This window comes from Benincasa hispida, chromosome 2 (assembly GCF_027475165.1).
Source record: "Benincasa hispida cultivar pf3 chromosome 2, pf3_genome.v1.1, whole genome shotgun sequence".
Lineage (NCBI taxonomy): Eukaryota > Viridiplantae > Streptophyta > Magnoliopsida > Cucurbitales > Cucurbitaceae > Benincasa > Benincasa hispida.
The window spans coordinates 48067951-48079473 of NC_143479.1; the positions used below are offsets into that span (position 1 = coordinate 48067951).

The window sequence follows — 11523 nt, forward strand, 5'->3', positions numbered from 1 at the left end:
GTTAATTTCCTATAGTTCCTCACCAGTTTCAATTACAGCAAACTTGATTTATTTAATTTCATTAATTCATTTTTTAAGAATTAAACTACAAAAAAAGAAATCAAAAGTAGTATAAGAAAGGAAAATATCTTTTTGGGGTTAGTATCCATTTGGTCTCCCTACTTCAAAATGTTACACAAGTTGATCTCAAAAGTGTTTTTTATATACAAGTTTGTTTGATTTTCTAAACTCAAAATATTTCTTTTAATGTCAAATTGTAACATCCTAATTTTTTTTTTATTTGGGTGTATTTTGGAAATTTTGATGCTATTAAAATAAGCAAGATAAAGATTTAGATTTTGAATTTAAAGTGAACGAAATTGAGGGATTTGGAGTTAATTGAGTACGTATTAAGATGATTGAATTTGAATATTAGGTGATTAAAAACTGGGAAAAACATGGATTTAATTTAATTGGAGATTTGGAATTTTGAAGTTTAGTGTTCGGAGGAATTTGAGACTGGAAAACAAAAAGGGAAAAGGAAAGTGAATATAGAAAATTTAAATATATGTACTTAAATATGTATGTGTGTGGTTTTGAAGTCAAAAGGAAGGAAAAAATTAAAAGCGAGAGTCAAGGCCCGCAACTCTTGGACTTTCCATCTTCTTCCCTCTGTTCTCATGTTGAACACAATAGAGAGAAAAAGAAAACAACGCTGCATTTTGGGCACCCACGCGCAACCATCTAGTCGCTTCACGTTAGCAGTTATCGGCGTCGTTCATGCCGAATCTGGGTCATCATCGTCTAGCATTGTTTCCGTGAGTGTGGTTTCGATTTTGTTTTTAGCCACCACACCTAGTCGAGACCATCTGTTATCGTCGTCACTGCTGTGACCTTTGGGTTTTCTAAAATTTTAGATTTGGGGTAAGATCTAATTAATTTGGTTGGATTTCTTGAAGGTCTTGTTTACCCATTAGTTTTTTTTTTTTTTTTTTTTGCTTTAATTGGTTGACCCATTGCGTTTTCGATTGAAGTTTGGGAGCGTTATTGATCACTGTCCAACAAGTTCGGGTTTGGTTCCAACAAGATTTTGGTAAGTTTTAGGCAAGTTTTCTTGTGAACCTTGGTTACCCATTCAATTTTAGTTTGGATTTTAGCTTTACCCGTAGATTTGGGATTCTAATTGTTAAGTATTGGTAGGTGGCTTAGCCTCGCCATGATTTGGAAATTGGAAGTGATTTTGAGATTTCAAGCCACACTTTGGGTAAGGTTAATTTGGATTAAATTTTAGTTAGTATGGTGATTGGTTACGACCTAAATTTGGGTAAAATCATTTGGAATGGTTTGGGTAAATTAATGCATGAAACTAGGCTCATAGATCTAATTTAACTTTTGGATCATGGCCTAGATTTGAGTTCAAGGTTGTGAAGTTAGATAGAGAAGGTTATTGTCTGCAGAATTATTATTTCGGCTTAATATCAAGGTAAATGACTTTACTATTGGAATGCCTTTGTGCCAGCAACATTAGTTCCTCAGTTTCAGTTTGGATTAAGTGAATGTAGAAGTATGTTTTAGATCTTAAGAATATGTTATATGTATGAATGGTTCTGTTATGCACATGCTAGGACGGTGAGATTGTGGTAATGATTATGTTGTGGGACCCGTAGATAAATACTATATGGTTCATGTTCAGTGGGTGGCAATTGCCTTCTAACACTAGCCATGTTTTTGTGATCCTTCGGGCTCACTACCATGTTCAGCACCATGATCCTTCGAGTTCACTACCATGTACAACACCGTTATCCTTCGGGTTCACTAATATATTCAGCACTGTGATCCTTTGGATTCACTACCATGTTTAGCTCCAAGAATCAATGCATTTCCTACCATGTTGTGTGCCTTTGAGCCACCAGATATATGCTAGAATGGGTTAAATTGTTCACCAGATGGCATTCCATGTTTTCATGTTCTCATGTTTCTATGATGAAATATAGTATGTTGTTCCACCAGTATGCATGCGTTTACAGATGTGTATGCATAATCAGACCCCGATAGTGTGGTTACTTACTGAGCATTTTATACTTATTCTTTATTATGTTATGTTTTTCAAGTAAGGGTAAGAACACCCCGCGAATGACAGAAAGAATCCATGATCATGCTATTAAGACTAGACAAATGCTTACGCTTATTTTTCCATGCTTTCATGTTTTAAATTCCAGTCTTGATGTACTAAATTTAATTTAAAAAAAAAAAAAAGTTTATGCACTGTTAGATGTTTCAGATAAAATTTTTCAGTGTTGTTTTATTTTTTAAAGGGTACCCTGATCAAGATTTTCAGTTATTTAAAAGTTATTTGTTTTATAACATTCATTTGGTTTTAGTCAATTCACAAGAAGGGTGTTTGAGAAGTATGCATGCATATAATAATGACCTAGTATAAGTCTCAGGTAGCTGGGTATTTATACAAATTACTATAAAAGAAGACTATTAAGCACTATGAACTGGTCGTTGATGGTGATCGTCAAAGTTGGCTGCTGAAGGGAGTTGTCAGAGCTAGTCTCTAAAGATGGTTGATGTTGAATTTGGGGGTCGAAGTTGGTCTTTGCTATAGTTGGACACCAAAGTGGTTATCAAAGTAGGTACCGAAGTTGGTTGCATAAACATGTTGGGGTTGATGCCCTAAATCTCATAGGGTCCTATAGTTTGTAATTGTATTGTACAAACATTTTATTTATGTAATAAAATATGTGATGTTTTATTTCAAAATTAGTTACATTAACCACAAACTAATAAACTAATATCCAATGTTATCTTGTAGCTTAAACATGTATGTAGAGACATACAGATGGATCATGTTTAAGTGATAACCTAAATGGTCTGTAGTAGATGGATAAGGCTGGATACTTTATCCTAGTGACACTACGAGTATGACCCATTTTGTAGATGTTACAATTGTTGTAAAGTACTACAAATGATCTGGTCTTGATCATTTATGTGGAGACATGTTAGCGGGGATATTCTATACAAAGGATTTTGTATAAGACCGGACCACGAAATGTTTAGTCTCATTATATAAAGTCGTTCATAATAGAGACTTACATTTCACCAGGATGACCATAGGTAACATGACCTGAATCCTGAGCGAGTTGTGAACTCCTACCTATGAAGGCGGTCCTTTGATTTGTATGAGTGAGAGTGGCAAGATTACCGACTCAACAAGCCTACCATTTGGGGGATTCATTTGATTAGGGAGCTGGGAACACAGCTACACAAGAAGGAATTCACTCTTTCCCTAATGTTCCTTATGAGCTGATTCTGAGACTTGAACAATGTGGCACCACACCCTCTCCTGGCCCGAGAGGGGTTTGGTCAAAGTTGGACTATGATTTATTGTTCATTAGATGGATCGGTAGTACTTAAGGAGTTAGATGTAACTATAGGGGAAAAACGGTAATTTTGGCCCAGCTGTACTTACGAACAATTTGTGAAAGGTCATTGTACTATTGATTGGTTATATCCAATAAATACAAAAATATATCTGTTGTGCGAAGAGTGCAACTATCGGTCTTTAGTGAGTGCCCGACAGTTAACGAATAGTGAATAATTTAATTAAAGGATTTTAATTAATTATTCACGTACCGTTGGAGCTTCAAGCTACAAGTATATGAGGTCCCCTTTGTAGCTCAATAAGAATTAATGAGAATCAATTTTTGGATTAATTTGAATTGTTCAAATTAATTGAGGAAATTAATTATATGCGATATAATTAATTTAATCTAATTATATATGATATAATTACTATAATGTATTTGATACATTATAATATAAAGTTTATTTGAGAGGAAATAAATATTTTAATATGATTCAAATATTAGTTATATGAATTTGATTCATATAATTAAATTTAATATAAATAGGATTTATATTAAATGTCATTGATGAGAGAATAGAAACTATAGATTATGTGTTATATTTGATATAACATATAGTTTATATATATATATATATTATATGATAAGGTAGTTATGATATAAATATATATTAAATTGATTTATTTTATTTTATTTTAAAAATCATTTTCCTCTTTTCTCTCTAATACGTGCTAGAGGGGGAAAAAAGTTGTTCTTCTTCCTAGTGTGGTTTCACAAAAAGAAGAGAGATCCATAGTAGAGTTGTTAGACAATATGAATCCCATCTTTTTCTCTCATCTCTTTCAAAATTCCCTCTTTTCCAAAATAGCCAGAGCCCACAAAACTCCTGGATTCTCACCCAGAGAATACAGAGGTAACATTCATGGCGGTGTCCTCATTTACGATTAGAGGGTTCGAGATTGTACGTGACAAGATTCGGAGAAGAAATCTCGTGAAGAAGGGTTTTTCAAGGGTAAGGTTTCTTAAACCCATTTTCTATTCTGTAATCTATGTTTTAAAGTATGTTGCAATTATCTTTTAAATGCATAACCTATATGTTTTGCTGTAAAATTTATGTTCTGTAAATTTTGGGTTTGGGTCTAATCCCATGCTTCCACTTAAGGACCTTTAATGGTTCCTTCAATTGGTATCAGAGACAGGTTTCTAGTCATAATATTTTTAAAAATTTTGGATTAATTTTATAGTGTTCTAGTGGGATTTTGCATTCTATAACTCATGTGATGAATGTTCTGTGGAATATATGGTTTTGCGATTATTGGATATTTTTAGGATTGGACTATTTAGATTATCACTTTTAATTTACAAATTGGTTTGTAGGGGCCCATGTTTTGGGGTGTTTAAATGCAATTGAGTATGTATTTAAATTTTTGGGCCGCTCGTGCTGTTCTTGGTGTGTTTTCTAGAGAAAACGAAGTTCTTTTTTGGAAGAAGAGGAAAGTTCATTCGATCAATGCTTGGCGATGCCTGCTATGTGATAGCTTGTAGAAATACAAGCTATTGCAACCTTTTATTTAGAATTATGAGGGTTGATGAGCAGAATATGCATTAATATTGCTAAGGATTCATGTGAAAAAATGAGCTATAGTGGAAAAATGAGCTTGCGATGATCAGAACTAAAAATCCCCGCTAACTTTATATCATGCGTTATTTTACGTCAAATTGTCTATCTTGTAGCTGTCATAGGAATCGATCGCATGCGTTGATCCCAAACCATCACAAAGTTGATCGCATGCATTGATCTTAATGAACACAAGTTGGTCGTATGAAATGCTGCAACTACAGAGCGATAGCCATGATAGAAGATGATCACAAAGTGGGTGGAATGCGTTGATACTTAAGAAGAAACAATCATTAACGCTTGCCTTGGGAGTATCAAAGAGATAAGATCATGATGACATTTCACCTACCGCGACAGGAATGGTAATGATTCAGAGTGGGATTACTAAAGCTGTCGGCGTTTGAGCTCTATAAATAGAGCCTTGAAGCCCACACTCAAAGCATCTGGAACTCTGCCTTAGGCAAATTCTTGTGATCCCAGATGAGAGTATGAGTAGTCAGTCTTTGAGAGCTCTTCATTCCCACAACCCTTTCCGATTGACGACTGGATCTTCTTCAGAGATAGAGCTCGAGAGAGACTACTCCACTGCCCATCCATTGCACCACCGGCAACCTTGACACACATCTGATGGAAGCAAGAGATTGCCTACATCTAGCCATCCATCTCTCTTCTCACCTCTGTGTTGTATTACATTTTGGCTTAAAACATTAATACATTCTATAATCAATGCATCTCTTCAATTCCTTCAACATCATTTTCATCATCTTCTTCTACTTTGTCATCTTTTACTTTCATTGTAATGAGTTAAGCGCAGATTGCAAGAGTTATCGCATACTCAATCATGCGATATAGAGATATGACGTATGTAGCAAACCACCGAGAGGTGTACGTTGTGCGAGTATAGTGAGTCAATCCTCTTTGCTTAGTGCAAGGTTATCGTAATGCTTGTCTATGAGCAGAGTAGCTATAACCAACTGCCCAAGAGGGTAAGTAGTGGAACTCATTAAGCAAAGTAAGCAGTGTTCCTAGAGATAGGAATAATCTTATGCTCAATGCAACCATGCGTTATAAAGATATAAACATGTGGCTGGCTACCGAGAGGTATGCGATGCATTAGTGTGTGAGCTACCCTTGCGACCAAACTTAATAACTTGGTGAAATTTCCCCTAAACTTTACTTCTCCATGCATCTCATTACGCGTTAACAGTTTCCCCATCTCTACTAATTCTCATAGTCAAACTTCAATTGCTCAGTTTGTTTAGCTAGGAGTAGGAGTAGCGCATAGAAATCAACTTCTTTATTTTTATTTTTATTTGCTATCTCAAACGCATTACTTTACATTCCTCTCTTAGTTGCAAGTCCTCGTGTTCAACCTCGGATGATCCCAAGAAACTTACGTTCTCGTTATACTTGGCGAGAGAGCAAGAAAACTTATGACAGGAATGCATGGTCATCGCATACACGATTAATGCATACTACATATTCTTTAGATTACCGTATGATCATCGCATACACCATTAATACGTATTCATCAGATTAACATATGATCAGGGTATGACCATCAACGCATATCCATTAATGCAACAAATTAAAAGTTTCCTTTCCCACATCAAGTTTTTGGCGCCATTGCCAGGGACTTACAATCTAATAATTTGTTAAGTTTTGTGTTTTCGCAGGCACGCTTTTGGTCTTAGGCGTACTATAGCTTGTGCGACCAAGTTTCAAACGATATTTAAGTGAAGGTGTTGCGCCCGAATTCAATGGATCAGCAACATTGTGCTCTGACGCAATCTCCATGACTATCACATCACTGCGATGCACAATCTCCCTAATCAAGTGGTATTTTCGTTCTATATGCTTGTCTCGACGATGACTCCGAAGCTCCTTTGAATTTGCCATAGCCTTATTGTTATCACAATAGAGAATGGTTGGCAAACAGCCTCCTTAGCTGCTTCACAAACGGCTACGTATTCGGCTTCCGTATTGGAGTCTGCGATACATCCTTGCTTGATGCTTCGCCACACTACAACCCCTCCATTCAGAGTGAACACTGACCCCGATGTCGATTTACGAGAATCTCTATCAGTCTGAAAGTTAGAGTCTATGTATCCGGTAAGGATCAGATCCTTATCTCTATACACGAGCATGTAGGTTCTCGTTCTCCGAAGATACTTGAGGATTGTCTTGATCGCTGTTTAGTGATCAAATCTTGGATTGGACTGATAATGACTGACAATCCCTACTGTGTAGCAAATGTCAGGTCTGGTACACAACGTTGCATATATTAAGCTTCCAACAGCTGAAGCATAGGGAATCCGTCTCATCTCCTCAACCTCTCGAAGTGTCTTAGGACATTGATTCTTAGACAAAACGATTCCATGCTTGAAGGGTAACAAACCCCTCTTGAAATCCTGCATTCTGTATCTGATCAACATTTGATCGATGTACGATGCCTGAGACAAGACTAACCTTTTGTTCTTACGATCCCGAATGATCTGTATCCCTAGAACATACTGTGTCATACCCAAATCTTTCATTTGGAACTGGGCAGCTAGCCATTTCTTAATGTTAGTAAAAAATCCTACATCATTCCCAATGAGTAGGATATCATCCACATATAGTACCAAGAAAGATACTGAGCTGTTGATGATCTTCTTGTAAACACAAAACTCATCAACGTTCTGATCAAAGCAAAACGACTTGACCTTTTTGTAAAATCTAATTTTCCATGATCTAGATGCTTGTTTCATCCCATAAATGGACCAATTAAGCTTGCAAACTTTTTGCTCTTGATCTGAAACTACGAACCCCTCTGGTTGAGCCATGAGATGGTCTTCTCAAGATTACCATTAAGAAAGGCAGTCTTGACGTCCATTTGCCATATCTCATAATCATAAAATGTGGTTATGGATAGGAGTATCCTGATAGACTTGAGCATGATAACAGGTGAGAAAGTTTCCTCATAGTCCACTCCCACGACCTAGGTATAACCCTTTGCCATGAGTTGAACTTTAAAGGTTTGGACCTTTCCATCTACACCTCGCTTTCGCTTATAGATCCACTTACACCTAGTAGGTTTTACCCCATCGGGTGGATCCACAAGCTCCTAGACGTTATTGAAGTACATAAACTCCATCTTCTAGTTCATGGCCTTAATTTATTCATCCTTGTCAACATTCTTCATTTCTTTCTTAAAAGACAATGGATCCTAGACCCCATCATTAGAAATGATGTTCTAGGCTTTAGTTCAACCCATGTAGTGATCCGATGGATTCATAACCCTCCCAATACGTCAAGGCAATCTCAACTCTTGAGCTAGTTGACTAGATGTATCGACCTTAACAACTCTTGTTTATTTGTCAGTCTGTTCAACAACTCTTGTTGAACCATCGGTAGTTTTAGTCTCACTAGAACTCTCACGTAAAACAAGCTTACTTCGTGGCTTATGATCCCTTATATGGTCTTCTTCCAAGAAGATAGTATTTGTAGAAACAAACATTTGGTTCTCACTCGGATCATAGAAGTATCCACCTCTCGTTTCCTTGGAGTAGCCTACAAAGAGGCAAACTTTCGAATGCGGTTCCAACTTCTTCGGGTTAGTCACAAGCACATGGACCGGACACCCCCAAATCCTGAAGTGGCATAAACTACCTTTACGACCTCTCCATAACTCAAAAGATGTTTTAGAAATACTTTTTGAGGGAACTGTTCAAAATGTAGCTAGCAGTCTCCACTGCAAAACCCCAAAATGAGTTTGGAAGATGAGCATAATTCATCATAGACCGAACCATGTCCAACAAGGTTCTGTTTCTCCTTTCTGATACACGATTCTGCTGAGGTGTACCTGAGGCCGAGAGTTGGGATGCAATCTCATATTCCATCAGTTCTGGAATTGGAGGTCCATATACTCTCCACCACGATCAGATCGTAGTGTTTTTATCTTCTTACCTAACAAGTTTTCAACTTCAGCCTTATACTCCTTGAACTTGTCAAGGGTTTCAAACTTACATTGCATTAGGTAGAGATACCCGTACCTTGAATAATTATCTATGAAAGAGATGAAATATTCATGACAAACTCGAGCTCTAATACTCATTGGACCATAGAGGTCAGAATGTACAAGCTTCAAGGCTTTCTTGGCTCTGTAACCTTTTTCAGTAAAAGATCGTTTGGTCATTTTACCTTTGAGGCATAATTCACACATTGGCAAGGAGTTTTCTTCTTAATTCTTTAGAAGTCCACATTTCACCAACTGCTCAATCCTATTGAGGTTGATGTGACCTAACCTTAGATGCCAAAGATGGCCGTTTTCCTTCGGAGAAACCTTTGGTCTTTTAGCTGTTGTCGCTGTACTAAACATTTTAGTATTAAACAAGGCTTTAATGACTAATAGCCTTAGTACATATAAGTTACTTTCCATTGAACCAAAACCAATCTCCATTCCATTCTTGAAAATAAATACTTTATTCTAAAAAAGGAGATGGTATACCCTTGTTCAATGAGACAAGAAATCGAGATTAAGTTCCTCTTAATATGAGAAACTACAGAAACATTATCTAGTAATAGACAACGTTTCTTGTCCAAAATTAACTTTAGCCTGCCTACAACAACAACTGAAACAACCTCACCAGTACTGACTCGAAAAGTCATCTCTCCCTCTGGCAACGTTTGCCAGGTACTGAATTCTTGGTAAGAGAAACTGACGTGATTAGTAGCACCCGAATCAAGGATCCAAGCAGAATCATCATTGTCTACCAAACACGTCTCCAAGACCATTAAATAAGATTTACTATCTTTAGACATCCTCCTCTTTTGGAGAATAGTGGGATCAGTATCAGAACCTAAACAAGCTTCAATTTCAATTTCAGAGAACACTTCTCTTCTATGAACTTCAACAGAGTTAACAACACTTGCTTTCTCTTCTTGGAGTTTAACTTGGGAACTGACACTACTAGTTTTGTCATCCTTCCCTTTGTGCTCAAAAAGTAAGAACTGACGTTCAAACAATTCTTGCAACGAGTCCATGATCTCGCATGCAATGATCATGTTCTCAACCCTTTTGGCCAAAATATTAGGTATGCTAGTCAAAACGTGAAGTCTGGCCAATGAATTAGCTTTCATCCACAACTCATATGCATTACGAACACTTCGTGGTGCATCAAGGGTCGGGACTTGAGGACATTCCTTATGCATAAAAAATTCGAGGTCATTTACCATGAAATACGTGTTACAAGACTCTTTCCAATGTATGTAACCGGTCAAATTAGAGGCATTTCACGGAAATACAAACAAGTTGCTGAAAACAAAAACACATTGATCTGCATTAGGTTTTAAGAAAATACCCGTTGATAAAACATACAATTACCAATAAGGTTTAGCAAAACTAACATGAACTTCGTGTGACATCTAGTTTCGCAATGACATTTCAAAGGTTTAGGACAAAAGCCGCCGAAGAGAGGTCAATTATCCCTCCTTTGAATTGAGAAATTCTCAACCAGCCCTTAATACCATAACAACTTTTTCTCCTATAACGACTAGCCATCATTGATTTGGTCATGAAATCATTAACTTACTTAACAATTTCCCATAAGTGTGACCCACAATTTTAGGCCCTAAAGTTTCGATCCAAGTAGCCAATCCGAAGGGAAAAAATCCGATTGGGGCAAAAACTAAAGCGACCTTATCCATTTCTGGAGTTCACCTTGATCTTGACCTACTTCACAAAACCCATCCGAAGGGGGACACTCCCAGGGTGCCATGAGGGAGTACATAATGATCTCACGGTGCGAACCAATGATAGAGATCGTAGGACGTGTTGACACACACCCTTCACCCAATTACTATAAACATGCTCTCCGTCCATCTTGATATTGACTCATGCAAACACCATTCGAAGAGGGATACTCCCAGGGCACCACGAGGCCAAGTATGAATCTCACGGTGTGATTATTCAGGGAGAAGCGTGGGTGGAATCATTGACATATCAGATACATCTCTTCCTCCCACTGAGAATTTTATAACCTAGGGTTTAGTTTCCATAGAAAAAACATGGCAAAGAATTTTAACTAAGTTACTTTTTAGGTTTCCCTAAGAGTAACTTTTACCTTGGATAGTTAAACAACTTTTGATCATCATCCATTAAACTCTTTAACGGAGTCTTTGACCAACTGTCGCATGCTTGCAGAAAATCTATCTAATTCACCTTTCCAGGTAGGTTCCCAGGTAGGGGTGTTCCGTTTCCATCATCTTAAGTACCCCAACCTAGACACAACCCGCCTTAGACAAAAGGTCCCTTATAGATAGATTTAATATAATTTTAATATTTTATGCCAATCAATTTAATCCTATTAAACCGATTTAAAAAGATTAAACTAGGTTGCTAATCCCATTAGAACCTTGAACTTAGGTCTATCTTAATCCAATTTTAAAACCCTTTTAAAACATGAGTTCACCCTAAGTCCGCATGCAACTCTTTCTCTCGATTTTAGTTCTAATTTCTATTATAACACTTATAACAGAAACAACCAAAATCATGCACAACGCAAAGCAAACACA

At 36.9% G+C, this 11523-nt stretch overlaps 1 long non-coding RNA gene across 2 annotated transcripts; it reads left to right on the top strand.

The window, feature by feature from the left end:
- Positions 1-586: 586 nt before the first annotated feature.
- On the top strand, positions 587-1919 carry LOC120071702 (uncharacterized). 2 transcript variants are annotated; one of them, XR_016527857.1, is made up of 3 exons: positions 587-903; positions 1014-1072; positions 1180-1919. It is a non-coding gene; the product is annotated as an uncharacterized LOC120071702 (long non-coding RNA). The 2 variants fall into 2 exon arrangements; XR_005480314.2 differs by having other exon boundaries at positions 1014-1919.
- The last annotated feature ends 9604 nt before the right edge of the window (positions 1920-11523 follow it).